The following is a 12,669-nucleotide window of genomic DNA, read 5'->3' on the forward strand; positions in this document are numbered from 1 at the left end:
AGCGGAGAGGAGTCCTCTGCTTGTCTAAGAATGAGAGCTGTTTCTGGTAAAGTTGCTTGTAACAGTTCAATCCACATAATTTCAGTCTTCCTGGGTGTTAATACAGAGCCAGAAAACCTTTCTTCAGTGTGTAAAGAGGGAGGTACAAAGCTACTAGTGACCTTATCTGTTTGCCTACAGCTACTCCAGTTGTGCCCCCTCATTTTCCCAGAGGCACATCTAGGCTCATGTAAGAGATGTGCTTCCATATTATCTGACTGAGACAAATCTGTCAATACAAATTTTCTCCCTCTTCAGATGAGAGGATGAAGTTGCTCTCTCAGGAAAAGGCAGACTATTTTTCCTGCATAATTTGACTGGAGCTGACAGTGGCCATTCCCTGGCTGTATTACCCATTTACCAGCAAGTGGAATATATCAAAGGCCAGTAGGGGAAACAAGAGGTTAAACATAAATCTCCTCTTCCAGAACCCGTGGAAGTCTGATGTATAATGTGCCTGGGAACATACCATATGCCTCTGGTAACTGAGCTTCTCCGAGTACGTGATGGTGTTAATGGGGCTCTTGCTTCTTCAGATACTGCTCCAAAGACCTTCAGAGACCTTCAGCACAGGCTTTGCTCCACAGCTGAAAGCAGCTGAGAGGGCTAACAAAACACATGGAGGTAGTGGAGGGGGTATTTGCTGTTCTTGTTCAAGGGTCAGCTTGGAGAGAGGAAGCATTTGTTTCTAGAAAACCTGGAGATCACAACTGTGTTCATTGTCAAAGAATGAAGGGATTAGTTCAGTCCTTTATTGTTCTCCATCCCACAAGTACAAAGGAGTATATGGCTTCAGGTTTGGAAGCCCTGTTTGTCCTGCCCTGGGTCAGCTCCAGAGGCAGGAGCTGCTTGAATTGGAGCAGCATAGCTGGATCTGTAGGCTTCTGTTTGTGACCAGCAGCCTGCTTCACGTCTTGCTGGGCAGTGCTGATGGTGGGCTGATGCCATGAGCCTCCTGTTCCTAGCCTGGTATTTCTCCCTTGAAAGCGATCTGGGCTCTGTTCTGTGCGCTGCAGAGCTCTGGTTGCAGGGGAGACTGGAAAGAAATTGAAAGTGCAAATGACTGCGGTTGTGACGTGGCACCTGCAAAAACTGCTGTGACCTCAACGAGGGTCTTCATGGCCCACCAAGCTCACCGTGGCTCTCCTCCAAAAACCAGCAAGAGATTGTCACGCTCAGCTTCCCTTGGAAGCAGGGAGGGGAGGGATTATACCCTGTGTCACTGGCAGCTATATCATGCCCCTCAGAAGGTGAATGATTTGCATCTCCTTGCTGTTATTATCGGTCTTTACTTTAGCATTTTAAGTACCATTATTTCTTCCAAAATGCATTTGTATTGACCAGCAGAGACATCAGCCATCAGCAAACCTAGATATTCAAATATAATTTCTTGCATTTTGTTCCTATACTCGAAATGACACTTCCCTCTAATAGCACTCCCACAGCCTCTTTCAGAAATTATAACTGCTGTAGACTGCATGCCCCAGGAGGTGATCTCTGTAAATTGGCAGCTTTGCCTCTCTGTAAATCTTCTGCAACTTGTGGAGTTCATGTGGTTCATCCTTTAGGCTAACAGCTTCTTTATATTTAAGCACACACACACGCTCACCCTCGGTGAGTTTCTCATCTTAACTCAGAAAAGCATTTCTTGCTGTTTCATTACCCCCTAAAATGAAAGCTGGTGCTCCCTTTTATGCTATAGCCACTTCATTTGGGCAGCCGCTATGTTTGAACCTGTGGTAACTTCAGTGGGAAGAAGCGTTCTGGTTTGGGTCTTTGCTTGTGCTTATGCTGAGCTCCTTAGGAACAGCAGTTAGTGTAAATGACAGCTGGTGTGAATAACTAAACTAATACACCCAGTGTTACATCTGTTAAATATGGGAAATACATTGTACTTGAACTATGCTGTGCCATAAGCACATCTGTGTAGCTTGTCTGTGCATCCCACACCCTGTATCATTCATCTGAAAACCTATACCAACCAAAGGGGCAAAGCTTAATGCTGTTTGTACTGTCACCATCAGTAAATACTCTTAATTAGTCACAGGCCAGTTATGCTCCTTGCTTTTAACACAATTCATCCATGGCTATGTATTGCTCTCGCTTCTTGGAGTGAGTTCTGGCAAGGCAATGCTGACTGCACCACACCACGTATACCTGACATACTCGTGACAAAGGTAACCAGTGCTTGATTTTGCACTACTAAACATCTTTGGGTTGTTTAGGAAAGTGATTTTCTGGGATTTCTCTGCCTAGGATATGGTTGGCCACCTGGCCAAGCTAAAAGGCACTTGGTGAAGGGTTCGTCTCAGAAAGCAGGCTGGCTCAAGGCAGTAGGAACTGTTGTGAAGGGGATAAAGATGAAATGCCTGCACTACCAGTACTCAGATGATCTATTCCTCAAAGCAGTAGCCATAAATTTGTTGAAATAGGCTTGGCTCCTGTGGTCAAAGCTTCATTTATGTAGCTGGTGATCTCTGTAAAATCTCTTCTGACTTTGCTGTCACTTTGACTTTGCTGTTGTGGTAATCCTGCCCTGCATACCAGTAGGCAGAAAGAGAATTGGGTGCCTGTTGTGTGTGATAAAACACACATAACATTTGTGTGTGATAATGTGTGATAACACATCCACGTGCTAACCAGATTGACCATCTTGATGCATCTGCTGCTCACAACGATTGCTCTTTCAGGGATATCTCCCCATGGTTGGTGTTGTGGTGGCAGGACCCTATAGCTCGCAGTGCTGTGGGTTCTCTTGTCTCAAGACACTAGAAGTATTTTCAGAAGGTGTCATGGGTCATGCTGAAAAGGCATTTGCTGAAATGGCATAGGGAAAAGACATGGGGAGCTATTGGATCCACAACTTCTTTAGCAGACCGACTGATGGAATAAATAAGTCATTAAAAATATGAAAAAGTTATAAACAGGACATGAACAACTCTGATGGGGGGTCACATAGTCTGTTATGCAGAGTCTTGGACCTTTCTACTACAAAATGCTTGACAGTAACCATCCTGGCAAACTTTCCTTGTAGGTTCTGCTTACATAACCCAAATTAATGTATGTATTCTAGTACTCTGAGTGACATAAGCTTTACAAGGGGTATCTTTTGGTGTAGGTTTGTACCTCTGCCGTTGGTATAGCTGGCTAGAGATGAAATGTTTTTGGTGTGCGCCGAACCTCCATGACTATGCAACACAAATGAGGAAGTGTGGGCCATGTCTTATTTTGATGCAAAGGTTAGGTAACAGTATGGGACTTTGTAATTATCTTTAATTAGAAACACTGATAATTATCTATTGCAAAGTGGATAATTACAGTACTTCTAACTAAAACTGACTTGGTGACTTCTAGAATGAGAATGAGGGCTGTTCTTCCTCTGCTGTAACATGGGTTATACCTGTCACTCAAGACGAGGGGATGTACTGATCTCGCAGCTGTGCTCAATCTGTTTCCTGACAATGTGAACACTGATGGATTCAGGGAAAAATAACCCAGCACAGTCTGGTGTAACATATCAGTGGTGCACACTGTACAGTTTTAACAGAAAACCCATGATCAAAAAAATTTCAGGGAATTGCTTTTTTTATCCTATCGGCAGATTTCACTTTAGGTTCAGCTGGAATGTTCTCCACTGTCTGGCAGTCTGGGCTTTGATTAAAACCGCACTAAAACTGTTACCCTAAAACACAGCCTTGTAAATCACACAAATAATTCCATGCTGGAGTCTGAAGGCTCTTCTCAGAATATAGCGGTGCAGGGTGGCTTGCACTGATAGTTGGTCCTCTGTGTGTGTGATATGTCTTAGAGATGGAATCACTGTGTGTTTAGGACTGGATGGAGGAGCAGTCAGCTGCAGAATGTCTCTCCTCTTATAAAACTTGTACTCTTATTCTTCATGCATGCATCTCCTCTCATGTTCTTTTAGCATGCCCTATGTATTTTGTTTTCAATGTTGGGAAACCACTAGCATTTAGTTAGTGGTTTGCTCTTCCACCAGTCCTGGGGTAGCTCTTCATTTCACACATCCCCGTTGCATCTCCTGGATGCACTCTGCCCTTCCCTCTGTATTTTCTTTTTTTTTGTGACACTAAAAGAACATGGGGAAGGAAGAGGAATACAATGTGATGAAGATGTGTCACTTATCTGCCGTGCTTGAGTATGAGGTTGAAAAGTAATATCAGCAGAATGAGTAACTTAAATAGAACACAAGTCTTCATGTTGTCCTCTAAAAGAGATGCTGAGAATCCATGAGATTGAAAGGGTGTCAGAAGTTTTGATCAAATTCATTCTCTTCCGTAAATGAACGTATTGATAGTATTAAACTTTGAGAAATGCTGGATTCTTCTGAAGAAGACGCTTGTTGTGTCTTGCTCTGAAGCCTTATCCTACTCCTAATGCTACATTCAGTCTGCTAAATATAGATAATTTTCTGATATTCAGGCATGAAGAGAAGGTAATTAGTGGTGTTTGTGTACAAAGAAAGCTGATTTGTGCAGGGAAAACACAAACTCTCTCTCCCTCATTTCTGTGATGGAGAACAACTGTAAAACTGTAACATACCCTTCTTCTGCCTTTCTAAGGAGAAAGTTAGCTTCTTTAGTCAAAAATGGACTCAGAAATGTGAAAAGTTGATCCAACACAACAACTTGAGCAACTTTTAATTGAGCACGTTTAGTAGCAAATCATGTTCATGAGCAAATGAAAATCAGAATTTGAATTAGGACAATACCAAGTCATACTAGCTAAAAATATGATCTGGTCTTCAACGTGTATTAATCAGCCTAGCTTCATCAGTTGAAGAGCGTGTCAGACCCTGTTGCTGTTGTCATCAAAGCTCTCCTACAACAGGAATGTAAAAATCAACAAATCAATAAGATGGAGAAGAACCAGCAGCTGGAAATTCTGTTGCTCCTGAAAGCTCCAGAAAGTCCAGAGATATTTCCCACATGTAGCACGTCTTCAGGTGTTCAGTTGTTTTAAATTTGTAGAATTAGGCAAAACATTTTAATACCACTCAGGAAGACACTACTGAAAGATTTTTGAAACCCTTTTTTTTTTCGTTTCAGAAATATTTTTTTTGTCTCAATCTTTTAGTTTAAGAAAAAATATATCTATCAGTCTACTTCCAACAGGCCAGTTACCCCTCTTGTGAATAGCTTCGTCAGCTTTAATTAACTGGAAGTCTCTGGTTATTTGCATTTATTGGAAAACGTACTTAGTGCTTAGCTGATCTTTCCAGCAATGCTAGAGCTTGGTAAGTGTTATATATGGATGTGAATGATCTGGTAGAACCTTCGTTGAACACTTCGGTGATGTGAATACAGGGATGGGATCCTTAGAGTCCTCACGGGGGCTGCCCATGAGGTCTCCTCCCTTCCAAGTATGATCTTTGACCCAGTGGTGCTCGTGTTCTGTCCGCAGGTCAGCGAGTCCCCCAGGGAGTCAACACAGAAGAACAAGATCTTGCTGTTTACCAGCAGGTGGCATTAGTGGAGCAGTCAGATGTGCTTTGGGCATTGCTAATGAAGAAACTTGCTGCGCTGGCTTCCTGGGAAGTTAGGCTTATTGTGTCCTTTTTACTTGCCAGCTCACTCACTAAAGCTCTGCCTGGTTAGCTTTTCTGACACCTCGAAATCTTGTGCTGAATGATGGCCTTAAATTTGTATTGTTTGCCACTCAGTGATTTTTTTTCTTCCTGAAGTCATACCGCTTTATTTCTCATCGGCCTGTATGACTGAAATGTTGTCAATACTAGGCTGGAATACATTACCAGGAACCAGATTATAAAAGAATAAATGGATTTGGAAAAGTCCTTTGGATGGTTCCAGCAAGAATGAGAATTTGTATGCAAAGATTTGATCATTCAAAAACAAAAACCCCAGTGGCTGTCAGCTGGAAGAAGAGACTTCAGGTCACAAAATGAAATGAATTTCAAAATGAAGACATTAGTTTATCCAAATGGATTTTCTTTTCACATATCACAAACTACTGTTCTCTTTCAGCAATGACTACTCAACAAAAAGCCATCTTCCCCACCCAGTACGAAGTCCCCTGGTTGCTTAGGAGCACATCCTTCACATTTCCACCCTGATGTGCCCTCTGAGGAAATGTTCTGATTAATTCTTATGCCAGCCAGCATCTTAGTTTAAGGGTTTCTTCTGAGCAAATAAGCAGAGGGATTTACAGCAAAGATTGTCAATCAAGTGTGGACTAAAGTGTCCAAGTCTCTTCCTTCACTGAGCCTTAATAAAGGATTACATGGGAAATTATCAAGGACTAGAAAAAAATAGTATAGAGGCATATAGTTAACGTGACTGGGAAGGTGGTTAAATCCCACCCTTAGCTCTTACAAAGGCTGTAGTCGCCACACATAAAACCAAGTATTCTGTGAGGCACTTGCTGCTGTACAGCCCGTGTAAAACAGCGATACAGGTTTCTGCAATGTGGCCAGAGCAACTGTGGTTGCCTTGGTCCACTGAAGTCGGGGAATTTTCACTTCACCTTCAGCAGAGCTTTTTTTCCCCCTTATGCTTGCAGAAGGCATCTGAGCAAGAAAGGCACATGAGTTCAAACTCAGTGCTGAAGTAAGTGGTAGTGCACGGAACTTGGAGTGCAAAATACAGAGATGAACTTAAGAGGATGTGGGTTAAGGAGCCAAGCCTCTTTTTGCCTCAGTAAAGTAAGGACCAGAGCCACAACCAGCTACATCGACTGGAAGTGAAATTCCCATCTCTGGTGAGAAGCCTGGGCTCCTGGCTCCTGGCTGTGAACGCTGAGGGCTGTGGGACTGCTACACTCAGTGCAGTAGTGGTTAGGCAGTCCTGCAGGGAGAAATCCTACCTTCCCAGCTAGAACCTGCTCCAGCTCTATAAAGAAGGCAGCTCAGCTTATGAACCGGTAGCTTTGCCTCTGAAGAGGAGAAATACTCAGCACCTGCTCAAAAACAAGGCCAGGGAAGGAAAAATTAGGTAGAAGCCCCACATTATTGTGGTCTATTAAATACATGCTTTGAAAAGCTCATGCTTGAGCAGTGATGTTTACACATGTGCGTACCATAGCCTCTAATTACGATTCTACCTATGCTGTACTTGGCAAGGAGACAGCATTTGTTCGAGGGGGCTCTTGCCAGCTGTGCCGGTGAAAGTGCTTTTCAATAAGATTCCAATTAAACGCTTTATTAATATTTATTATTCACTGGCTGCAGCTATTGGTAACATGTATTTGCCCAGGAGAGCTGAAATGAAATGCAGCAAGGTCTGACTTGCTGGGGAGGTGGAGGAAACGATGCTTTAGTTGCTTGTTCTCTGCATGGTGGGTAAGCGCTGATGCACAAATGCAGCCGTGTGAAGCGTGGGGTCCCCGTTCAGTAAAACCATCAGCCTCGGCGTAGCTTCTGCCCATCGGCTGTGGGTCAGGAGCCCGTCCCCCCTCGTCCTGCCAGGAGTGGGCAGTAGGGCTGGCATGGTGCTAGCCCTGCTAATGTTTCACGTAGAGCAAATACTTTCCAAGGTGAACCTGGGAGCTGAGGACACAGCGGGGAGGTGTGTTCATCTGGATCCAGTAGTGTGCCATGTGAAACAGCCGACTCCTCCAAGATTAATGAAACAGCAGAGTTTTGCCTGGCCTTTGTCACACTAGTCCCCAAACGTAGTGAACCAAGTGTGAAACGTGAGTGGTGAAATCTGCCTGGAAACCTCCAGAATTGGCCACAAACTTGTGTGGGTTATTTGAAGACTGTGTAGCACTGTGGGTGCACAGGGGCAGTGGTGTAACCACAAGCCCAGGGCACAGATAGATTTAAAGCATTTCCGAAAGTCAGCATTTAAATGAATGCTACCTCCTTCCCCCGTATCACAGTTGATGATAGCCAAGCATGGTTTTCAGATGTGAGCTGAACTAGTAATATCCATCAGCTACACCCCACATGTGTTAACACAATAACATATTATTAGTAAAGTAAAGTATTAGTAAAGTATTGTCCATTCTCATTAATGTTCCTGTTATACTCTTGGAGCTATCTCCCCTCTTTTGTTATCAGAAGTAAGTGTGAGAGAAAGGCAAGGCAGAGTTAAAGGCTTCCTAACATGAAGCTTGGCAATCCAGGTCTTTGAATTAAATGTCTGATATTCTGGATTTAGCGCTTCCTTTTGACTATCCCATCAGTCTTCAAGGATATAGCATGCACATTTATATCAAAACCAGCCTTCTGAACAGTCAGTGCAATTGTGCATTTGGATTAATCTCTTCTAATGTACAGTGGTTCTGTTTCTGTTGGTATGCTGATGCCAGCTGAGAGTACTTCCAGGGGACTTAAGCTAGGACGAAGCTGTGGTAGAGACGAAAAGAATTACTTCAGTTCTCTTTAGGACTGATTGTTTTCACTGTGCATCTGAGTGTTTGTGGATGATTGTCAATTCTGAACCATATTTTTCTTCCTTAGGATTTAAGAAAAGAACTTAATGAGGTGAATTGCCATCTGCGAGGTGTTCAAAACTTGTATTTTAGGGCTGAATAGGCAGCCATTTAGTGTTTAAAAAAAAATGAAGTCAGCATTTCTTGGGGATAGTTCACAATGCACCCCTTTTTTTTTGTATTAATCTTTGCTATGCCTCACACCGGTTTTGAATGCTTTTATAAGTAAGATTCCTAGCTGAGAGTTTTGTTTCCACGGCTGCAGACCATCTTGGTGCTACAGATTAAATGAGCTCTATAGACAGTGCACATTGATATCTCTTTACTTAGTCCTGTCAGTTTTAATTGATAGGGCTTATTTATGTGCATGGGAAAATTTTTCAAATGATTAAAAACCAGTGATATTCGTGTGCTCACTGATACTCATTTACAGGAACAAATTTGATTAATAAACATTGATTTTTTTTACATGGGTTTAAATAATTTTTAGAATGTCTGAGCACAGTTATGATGAAATGCTCTCCTGTTTAGTCTACAGTAAAATAGCATTTAACTTAGTAAAGCTTGAGAAAGTGATTCAGTTTTAAACTTCTGGGACTCAGTTCTGCTTGTGCCAGTTGAGGAGCCACGATAGAGGCAGTGCAAGTTTTGTTTAATAACTGGCAGAGGTTGGCATCGTAGGGGAAGTGAGTTAGTGGGTCAGCTGAATGTGGTTTGAATTTTGGTTCCAGTAAAATATTTTCAACTGTCTTGGGTCAGATGGAAAATGACCAGGCAAGGCCACTTGTGGGCACTGAGGGCACATCCTGCTGTGGTCCAGGGCCGGAGGAACCCAGCCCAGCTGGGAACAAGACGGACATCACACCGCAGGAGGACCGTGTCTTACAGGCAGACTTTTACCAGATGCTCCATCAAGTAGATTTGTACCTCTTGCCATGCACCAGGGCACAGCAGGTGAGTCCACAGTTGGCCCCTTGTCTTTATACAACATCTGAGAGTGGCTGGAATAGAAATGAGACCATCATTTGCCGAGATAGCACATGTTTTCATTAGTATGTCATCTTGCACCTTATAATAGGATAGATAGCAGCTTCTGGATTGAGTCTCACATACAGTGGGTAGGAGCAGTGAAAATTAATATTTTTTCATTATCTTGAACGGTAAACCAATCTGCCAGATAGAGAGGTGCTGAACATTGCTTGCTGTGTTTTTTCTGTGGATAAACTAATTAAAAGATTATAGCTTCTGTGTTTAATAGTTGTTCAAAATATATTGGTGACGCTGCTTGCCATTCAAATTTCATCATGCTGAGAGCAGCAAAGGGAAGGCACGCTGACACGTCCTCTTCTGGATTCAGTTCGTCTCATTCACTCTCTAATCAGATCTCCCAGGATATCAGGTAAGGGCTTCTGTTTGTTAGTGAATGCCCAGTGTTGAATGAAGCCCCATGTCCAGCAGTGAGCACGTTTACTTTGTGCAGGGCCCTGCTGGCAGTGTCCCAGAGAGCTTGTTTGAGGTGCACAAGAGAACTGACTTCTTCATTTGTGTATAATTAAAAGAGCTTTGGCATGCTTAGTGCTAGAACTGTTTGTGTGATGTTTGATTTTGTAAATGACAAGGGTGCTGAGAAGCACCTGGTGTTAACTGCATCCCATGCTGCCCAGCTGGGATGGGAGCTGATGCTGGTGGCAAAGAGGCTGATCTCTTCTGAACCAGCACCCTGGTATCAGGGATCCTGTGGTTTGTTGTTGCTGCTAAGTGAGACTTCGATTTGACCTGCACGGTGTTGCAGTTCTATCAAAAACTTGTTCTGTCCTTAAAGCACGAGAATTAAATAGTCCTTGGCATCTTTGAAGAAGAATTTTGCTTTAAATAATAGCTCAGCTGTGGTTCACAATTAGAAGTGAAGGAGTGGGCTGCATTTCTCAGATCTGCTCTCATGACTTAAGCTACAGTTTCCAGTTTTAGATATTGCTATCTTTAGTGGCTTTTGAAATGTAAGAAATGAAAACATTTTGCCAAAGAATTTGAGGCAAAAAGTAAATATGAATATTTGAGTCTTCAAAAATATCTTCGTGAAGCGTACGAAAGTAGAGCACACACATGCTGTGGGTTTTCCCGTGCTTGCAGTTTGCCACCTAACCAGCTGGCCGGGTGGTGGGACTGAACTCAGGAAGGGACTGGGACACTGTAAGGACCTTGAATGCCCTCATGTGCTTCCAGTGGAGAAGCTTAGATGGGTGAGCCTCGATTCCTAAAGTGCAGTGGGTGGTTAAAGTGCCAAAGGACATTGCCAGGCACGGTGACCATTTGTGGTCTTCTACTGTATAGGCTGGGAGAGGTCTTGGCCATGCTGAAATTCTTGGGAGTCTGAGTGACTTTGCTGCCAGGAATCTGCTTTGCCTTCTCGGCTGTGGGGAGTGACACCTGTCCCAATGGTTTGTGGGGTTCTAATACTATATACACTGATGCTGTTGGGTTCCTTTCTGCAAGAACAGCCCCACAGTCTGTTTAGCTTGCATTCCTCATTGGTCTTGCAAGAAAAAGGGTTGCAGATACAGACTATCTGAAATAACTGTACAGAGAAGGAGCAGATATTTGACCGATAATCTGTCTATCATTTGCCTGCAACAGTTTTGTTATCTGTGCAGTAATAAATAGCAGCTTGAGATTCGCTCGAGTTTGAAACTTCATGCCTGAGGGAAGCTTAGGTACAGGAGCCTGCAGCAGCCACACAGGTGGGCGGCAGGGTACCAGCTGGAGCTGGGAGAGGCTCCCTTTTGCTCTTGAGGTGATGTTGCTGTGACAGAGGAGGGAGCTGCAGCTTGCAGAAACACCAGTGTGTAGAGCCCATCTGACTGGTGATGTTCACCTATTTCAGGTACTCTTAAAAACTGCTCGATAAAGTAGGTCCAAGTGGGTCCACCCACAAAACCCAGGCAGATCCTCTTACGAATGGTGATCTTGCACAGAAGATGCTTCTACAAGTGGCAGATTATGAGGATTTAATTGCAGTCCCAATGAAGATTAGCTCCAGCAGAGATTAAAGTGTGCCTGGGAAGTGTTGACATAAACTGTTTTACTTTCTGTCTCCTTGTTATTAACACTTCATCACTGAAGGCCAACTAACAGCCACATGAGGTGAAAGCATTGCGTGTTGAGTGCTATTTGTTTGCAAGAGCTGTGAAGTAAAGAGAGGTTGATATTTCATCTTAAATCTGTAAGTGTGGGTATTTAATTACACATTGCAGCCTGGCTGGCAAACAAACCATCTGTTCTGAACTGCACTTTCTAGCAAATAGCTTTAAAATGTAGGAGGTCCAGTAGTTCAAAATTGTCCATCTCTTGCTGACTTTCATCAGAGAGGTGAGGCGGGAGATCGCCACTGTTCTTCCAGTGGTGTGTTCTTTACTGCAGTGACTAATCCTCCTTCATTTTCTGTTTTCACCTTTTTTTTCCCTCTGCTTAAATAGAAATATAGCTTACTGGCATTAACAAGTTGGGGACAAAGATGTTAGAAGTCTGCTTTTGAAATGGATGATTAATAAATGATCTTCCCTCTCTAATTCTGCAAGAAAAGGTTTCAAATTTTCAGACTTATTTCTGCTTTATCTGGACTTTGCAGGAAGAAATTACTGTTGTCCAGCAGTTTCACTAGCTGCAGTTGTGTAACTTGCATGGGGTGGTTCGGGGACCTCTCCTAACTGAAATGTGAATCATACCAGTGACTTTGTCTATTAGGTATAGTGGTTTTCTTACTTACTGGAATTAAATTTTATTATAATTTCTCCATTTTCTGCTGCTTGATAATGAGCAAAATAAACACAAACTGCCCATTGGTGCCACTTTGGGCACAGCCTCTAGCTTCAAGGAGCAGTTGCTCTCCAGTTTACCCTGTGACAGCCCTATTGTTTTAAAGGGAGATTAACTGTTTGCAAACCTGCTCCATTTTTTGTTCAACAAGAATAGTATTATATATTGATTCACCAACCATGGCACATACACTTTTCTAAATGAGAAGTGGTTATATTAATAGTAAAAGTATTACTTAGGCAAAATTGATAATATTTTAAGAACCGAAGACAACTAATCCTAATAAAACTATTAGTAAAATTGGATTCAGAAGAGAGGTCACACAATAAGCAACTGATACTGAAGTCTTTACTTTTATTTTTTGGTCCAGCTCTGTGTTCACTTGAGATGATTCATTCTTGC

The 12,669-nt window shown here is 42.8% G+C and overlaps 1 protein-coding gene across 1 annotated transcript in view; it reads left to right on the plus strand.

Annotated features, from left to right (window-relative positions):
* The window catches only part of LOC121078511 (acyl-coenzyme A synthetase ACSM4, mitochondrial-like), a 122,835-nt gene that overhangs the window by 70,688 nt on the left and 39,478 nt on the right, over positions 1-12,669 (plus strand).

This window comes from Cygnus olor, chromosome 15 (genome assembly GCF_009769625.2).
Source record: "Cygnus olor isolate bCygOlo1 chromosome 15, bCygOlo1.pri.v2, whole genome shotgun sequence".
Taxonomy (NCBI): Eukaryota; Metazoa; Chordata; class Aves; order Anseriformes; family Anatidae; genus Cygnus; species Cygnus olor.